The sequence below is a fragment of the Triticum aestivum genome, chromosome 1A, assembly GCF_018294505.1.
Source record: "Triticum aestivum cultivar Chinese Spring chromosome 1A, IWGSC CS RefSeq v2.1, whole genome shotgun sequence".
Lineage (NCBI taxonomy): Eukaryota > Viridiplantae > Streptophyta > Magnoliopsida > Poales > Poaceae > Triticum > Triticum aestivum.
The window spans coordinates 544,608,422-544,615,825 of record NC_057794.1 but is presented as its reverse complement, the minus strand read 5'-3'; the positions used below and the strand labels follow the sequence as shown (position 1 = coordinate 544,615,825).

The window sequence follows — 7,404 nt, the reverse complement described above, 5'->3', positions numbered from 1 at the left end:
CAATTCGAGAACGTTTAACACCCACACACGGAAAGAGGTAGAAAGGGACACCGGGTGACATAGGAGCGCCGGATTGCAAAACGGACAACGGGGAAAATGCTAGGATGTATGAGACGAACACGTATGCAAATGCAATGCACATGATGACATGATATGCAATGCATGACACGCAAGCAAAGACAAGGCAACAACAGCGAATAACTGGAAGACACCTGGCACATCGGACTCGGGGCGTTACACCCTTTAACAAATCCATGTTGTTTAGCTTTTTTAAAATCATAGCTAAAGCATCAGCATCTAGGTCAAACAGCAAAGGGGACATAGCACCCCCTGTCTCAGCCCTTTGTGAGTTTTTAAAATAAGGTCCAATCGTGTCATTAACTTCGATCCCCACCCTTCCCCCAATCATGGTATGCATACCATATCACATCATTTTTCTGGGAATTGTTTAAGCTTCATCATCTTGCTTAAAAAATGCCATTTTATTTTATCATAGGCTTTTTCAAAATCAACCTTGAATAAAATGGCATTTTGTTTCTCATGGTGGATAGTGTTCAAAACCTCATGTAACACCACCACCCCCTCCATGATGTATCTCCCTTTAATGAAGGCGGTTTGTGTAGGAGAAATAATAGGTTTGATAACTTTCCTCAACCTATTCATCAGGACTTTGGTGATGATTTTGAAATTCACATTCAACAAGCATATTGGTCTAAATTTCTGAATTTCTTTAGCATCATCTATTTTTAGTAATTATCCCATAACCGAGTCTAGAGATATCTAGCTTCCCTTTATGAAAATCATTTAACATATTCATCAAATCTCCCTTCACCAAATCCCAAATGTTGGTAGAAGTCTGTAGGGAGCCCATCAGGACCTGGACTTTTGTTCTTCTCCATACCAAACACTACACAATGCAATCCCTCCATTGAAAAAGGCTCAACTAGCATGGAGGCATGCTCCCTGGTAATCCCAGGGGCATCTTGATTTTTTAAGCCAATTGTAGTTGTATCAGCTTGCCCAAAAAGGTCTTTATAAAATTTTGTAATATATTGAATTAAATTTTCCTCTCCTTCCACAATGCCCTCTTCCTGATGTAATGATACAATTCTATTTTTCCTTATTCTTCCATTTTGCATGGTAATATTTAGTATTACCGTCCCTATATTTAATCCCTTTGTCTTTATATCTCTGGAGCCATTTTAATTCCTCCTGTTTAATAAGTCTCTATAGTTGGGCTCTTAGTTCTTTTTGTTCCTTCCTGTCAATAGCTGAGATACCAAAGATTTCTGTGTTTTTATCAATAGCATCTAATTTCATGAGAATTTATTTTAAAATTTTCTATACCAAGTATCTGAGTTTGAAATCCATCCTCTGGCTTTTTGTCTTAGAATTCTCATTCTTCTCTGCCACTATTACATGGTGTCTCCAGGATAGTGGGCAGCCCAGATTTTATGTATAAACTCTTTAAAACCATCCTTCAACATTCAAGAGTTTTCAAATATAAAAATTGGAGTACAAATTTTCCTAGTACCAATATGTAAATTAAGAGGAGTATGATCAGAAAGCTCTCTTTCCAAAGCATATACCTCGGCAATCTGGGCAGATCAAAAATTTATATATTTTTTCGTAAGTGAAATCGATATGGTTATTAGCCCATGTAAATTTTCTCCCATTCAAAGGCAATTCTCTCAAACCTGCCTGTTCTATAATAGCATTAAAAACAAAACTCCAGTGGTCATATCCAGTGGGTTTGTTTCTATTAGAGCTTCTTCTAATGACATTGAAATCACCACCCATCAAACAAGGAATAGCATCATTATGCTGATAAACTCTGGACAATTCTACTAAATATGCAGCTTTGCCGGCATTTTGTGGATCCCCATATACAATTATGAGATTCCACTCAAACTTCTCAAGAGGTTAGTATAAGGCAAGGTTGTTGTAACTTTTCAATTATGAATTTATAATGCAACATCCATCAGGTATTGACTTGGGATTTCAAAACTGAAATTAATCAATGCTAGGACTTGAATAGTAGAGATGTGATCTCGCAAAAAAAGAATAGTAGAGATGTGAAGTGGAAGAATGTAGAGCGACTAATTATTTGAGGTGTTTTTACATCGCGTATGGATTATGTGAGATATTGTACTTGTCCCCATGGTGGTGATTATTAATTCCTCATCACCTTCTTAATCTTTACATCTGCACCAATGAGCACAAACAAAATAACTGGTCTGGAATAATTATGTTTGTTTGCTCTGTCAGTGGCAGTACATCTCTATCTTGTTTACTCTTAATTGTGAAATTCAAGAATCAGAACTCACAAAGTAATTTTCCTTCTTTTGTGCTACATTAGATCATTAGCTTTTTTCTTGATCTTGCATGTAATCTTTGTTTGGTTTCCATGGGAAGAAAGGCAATTTGTTGATCAATTGTGGCTCATCAGTATTTTTTTAACTTGTGGGCTCAAGTGCACTGTCAGTTGAGCGTTAATAGCAAGGACGGGTAATGCTTTTGGTCCAAGTTGCAATATCTGCTAGAAAATTGATGCAGTAATCAGCTTTACTTCCTTTAGAAAATTTGTTTCGATAATCAACCTTTATTCCCCATTTCAAAGCTCCAGTTTATATTATTTTATTATTGTAGCCATGTGTCCATATCCAATTATTCAAGAAAAGCCGAGTATGAGATCATGAAGGTTGACACCAGTACATGTAAAATCAGTGCACAACTGAGATTTTTTGCCCAGAAATGTGCATGAAATGCTGGGTTTACTCCATTATTATTTTTGCTCTGGAACCAAATCATCACTATTATGTACAATTATTTACATTCCTAACCAAGTACTCCCTCCGTCCGAAAATACTTGTCATCAAAATGGACAAAAAGAATGTATCTAGAACTAAAATACATCTAGATACATTTTTTTATTCATTTTGATGACAAGTATTTCCGGACGGAGCGAGTATAACTTAAAAAAATACTTTTTCAAGATGGGACATAATTTACTCTCATAATTTACACTGTTTATTCAGTTCATGAAATCAGTTTTGAACAAGTCTGTCTCATGTGATTTATGGTGTATCTTCCTTAACATGGATTGTGTTATTTTCACACACCCAGACACCCAGTACAGTTAGTGACACTTCCTTGAAAGTGAAGGAAATGTTCTGTTTATTGTAACTCATGTTTATTTTTGTATGTAACAATACTTGCATTGTATGGCCTTTCTCATTAAGGAGCACAGTTGATTTCATGGTGTGAAAAACAGTGGAAGTTAAATTTTGTTAGTGCAGATTGTCTCTTCTCTTCCATGTCCCGAAAAGCTTTAAGTTAAAACTGTAGGTGATACTTTCAGAAATACTCCAGCATTCCACGGAGATGACTCCAAATTGAATTCAACCTCAGATATACATACTAGATGTTTTTGGGGTCGTGCGCTCGGAATTGCTCTAAAGTCGTACTCCCTCCGTATGGAAATACTTGTCATCAAAATGAATAAAAGAGAATCAATGAGTATTTTTGGGGAGTGTTATTTATTGTAAAAAAAATGTTATTGTTGGACGCAGGCCCTGATACCCAAAAATTGTATGCGTACCCCGCAAACCAAAACCAAAGCGCCGCCGCCGCCGCAAACCGATTCAGATCTGCGACATTCCGATTCTAACCCAAATCGCCGCGCAATTTCAACTCCGATTAGAACAGCGAATCGTAGCCCCTGTCGGATCGAATTCGATTTCGCGGCTGAATTTCAAGTCGATGCCTCTTTTAATCGCAAGCCCACCCCACCGAACACCAACACCAACACCCACCACTGATTTGTTCCCCAATGCCTAGGAATGATGCGAAGCTCCCGCGCCGCCGCCGGCCGCGCGCGGACCGCCTCGGTGACCTCTCCGACGATCTGCTCCATGATATCCTGCGCCGCCTCGACACCCGCACCGCGCTCGGCACCGCGGCGCTCTCCAGGCGCTGGGCCAGCCTACCCCGCGAGGTCCCCGTCCTGGACCTCAAGGTCACCGACATACTGCCGCCGCGCTACCACCGGTGCATCCGCCTCCGCAGCGACGCCAGGAAATCAAAAATCAGCTCGACCTTGTCTGACAGGAGGCTTCTAGAGGCTATTGCTGTCCGGTACGAGCGCCGCGCCATGCGAGCCATGGTCCGCTCCGTCAAGAACCTCCTGGCCAGCCGAGCTCGCCGGCGTGTGGAGAAACTATCGCTCGAGGTCTTCGCCTACAGCACCTCGGCCTGCATCAACCGCCTGGTCGTGGACGCCGTCGATTCCTGGGGCGTCCGGGATCTAGAGGTTGTTGCCACGCCGACGGGGCCACTCGCGTCTCCCAAGCCGCCGGCCTACAGCTTCACTCATGGCATCATCAGCAGGAAGCCCGGCGAGTCCCGACTGCGAAGCCTCAAGCTTGCCAACTGCTTGCCCCGGGCGCTCCTGGGATTCAACGCGCTCACCACGCTCGTCTTGCGAGATCCGCTCCCATCGCGACTGCTTGATTCGGGTGCTCGTGCAGTTCTTCCAAGGTGCCATCACCGTGAACGATCTGATCTTGCGGTTTACTGGGCCTGAGATGTGGATCATGCCGAAGAATCCCTTCTCTGCAATGTCGAACCTAAGAAGGCTGCTCGTCGCCGACGTGCCTTCCTCATGGGACGCCTCATGGCCGCGCCTGCTCATCGAGGCGGCACCGTTACTTGAGAGCCTTTATGTGCATGTCTCCCACAGCGAAGGCGAGCCAAGACAGGAGGTGCCGGGGGAGACCTCGGCTTTGCGCCATCACCATTTGAAGGAGCTTGTTGTCATTGGATTCCAGAGGACGGAGAGGCAGATGCGCCTTGTGAGGTTCGCCGTGGAGGTATCCACGGCGCTGCGGCGTGTCGCTCTGCTCAAGCAGGGACGCGTCGAGGAGAAAGGGTCCTGATGCGACTGGGAGGTGGTGAGCCAGCAGAGCGCGTGGTGCGACGAGGAGAGGCTCGCCGTTCTGGATGGCATCGGCTGTTCGACGGGACAGATCGAAGTGGTGCTCAGTTGAATTGAGCTTATGATGTTGGAGAATTGAAGGTGAATCTGGCTCCCCAATCTGAATAAATGGAACCTGGCCGGTGGGGTGGTTTCCTGCTGCTCCAACAATGTCCCAACATTTCCAAAAAAAAAAAAACAATGTCCCAACAATTTATTTGTATGCCATGTGTGTGAACTGAAATGTTACATTCAGTTATTTTGGTGCTGCTGCTTTGTATCTGAACTTACTGAACAATGAAGGTCATGCAATATGATTGGAATATCATGGTTTCTTGTTTTATTATTATTATCCTATTATAGTTGTTGTCTTTTGGGCGGGCGAAAAAATGAGATGACAATGGTGTACCATTTAAATGCGCATATACTTGTGATTAGACTGTCAAAATGCCTGAACAGGTCTTGTAAACTGAGAAGAGTAGTCATCGATGTCTGCAACTGGAAATGCCCTTCGAAAAATGTCGACAGCGAATGTGAAATGGTCGAGTGGAATCACTTGACTGCAAGGAAAAGTTAGTGTATGGTGCTTAGGTGAATCTACATTGGAATTGCATGTACCCCTTTGGGATTATGCTCTTGTTAGTTGTTTTCTTGTGGACGGGCGCGACAATGAGATGACAATGATGTACTGTTTAAATGCGCATATGCACGTGATTAGACCGTCAAAATGCGTCAATTGGTGTTATAAACTGAGAAGAGCAGTCATTCATGATCTGCAGACTGGAAATGCCCTGTGAAAAATGCAGTCAGTGAACCTGAAGCGATCGAGTTTGAATCACTTGAATCAGGCTCAGCTGAAAATAGTGCCACTGAATCTGATGGACATGAATGGCGTTCATATATACTCCCTACAAAGTTGTACTAAATCAGCGATACTTATTTTGAGACGGAGGGAATACATATATATGCTTTAGTTCAGTTCAACCTGCTCCCTGCTGATGTGCCTGTATAATCCCGAAGCTGCTGTCTCGGCTCCTTGACTTAAGAAGGTGTCTTCTTACTGACATTGCTCCAAACCAGTATGTGTTCATATGTACTTATCATTATGTAATGTCCTCTCTAACAAACTTTATTGTACCCTCAACCGACAAATTTCAAATGCCTTGCTCGTTCTGTGGGAAAATTTCATTTTGAAACGACCGAATCTAGTGAGAACCCCATAATACAGAAGATGTGTCCTACAGGGAGTTTATGGCACTTTTCTATATACATGAACACAATGTGGTTTGCTCCGTGAATCTGCACTGTCTATATGCATGAACAGACAGGAAACACACTTTTACATGTACTCCAAGGAAGTGTTTGGTAGCCCGTGTTCACTTCAACTAGGCCGAGTTGGGCCAACAAAACACGATTGGTTACGTACGAGGCGGGCTGGCTCGCATCGGCATGAACCTTAAAGCATCCCAGAGCCTAGTTCGATGTAAACCCTCAAATCGGCAGTTTCCAGCGAGCCAGAATGAGTGCGGCGCAAAGACAATGTAGCTCTCACGCGAGGGAGCGAGGCGAAATCGAGGGGAGATGGAAATTGGGCGCGGCGGGATGGCACCAAATCTAGCTTCACCGCCCCCCCCCCCCCCACCCTCATTTACTTGGTCACCACTAGTTCTACGACAAGCTCCTCCTCTTTTCCTAGCACTGGCAGTGGCTACTCTTAGATCTGCGCAAGTAGCGGTGGCGGACGTGGCAGCAACAGTCTCTGGCAGCAGGGGCTGTTTCTTCCTTTCCTCGTGGACTTCGTCTGGTCGTCCTCGACTCAGCCATGCCCCTCCTATGTTAGGTCTGTTGTTAGGTCGTTAGGCAAGGTGTGGGATCGATTTCCCCATTGCTCAACGCACTGTCGATGTCGACTAGGTTATGGACACACGAACGAAGCTGGTAGTTCAGGTTGTAGCACTAATAGTTGTGGTTCAGGCATGGCTCATGTTGATGCACAAGGGAGTTGTTCGTCATGCCAAGAGGCCTCTCACCCGTTATGGTCCAATGTTTATCCGGGATCATGAGAGGATGGCGAATCTGAACTACATCTACAACTGCAACGACACAGAGCTCTGTGAATGCTTCAAATGAAAAGATCACCATTTGCCAGGCTTGTGCAGACCTTCAGGGGGCTGCTAGAAGGTAGGAAATTATAGAATATATTACCAAATACTACAAGGTCTTGTTTGGTCCACCAGAGAGATGTACTATATCTCTTGATATTGATAATCCTAGGACTATATCTAGAGATTTTGTTGATCTTCTGATTGCTAAATTTAGTTTGGAAGGAATTAAGAATGTTCACATAATAAATCACCAGGCCCTGGTGGGTTTACTGTCGAGTTTTGTCAACACTATTGGGATCTGATTAAAAATGATATCAAAGCTTT

General features: G+C 43.6%; 1 pseudogene; it reads left to right on the top strand.

Annotated features, from left to right (window-relative positions):
* Nucleotides 1-3,641: 3,641 nt before the first annotated feature.
* LOC123180249 (MEIOTIC F-BOX protein MOF-like) lies at nt 3,642-5,234 on the top strand (annotated as a pseudogene).
* The last annotated feature ends 2,170 nt before the right edge of the window (nt 5,235-7,404 follow it).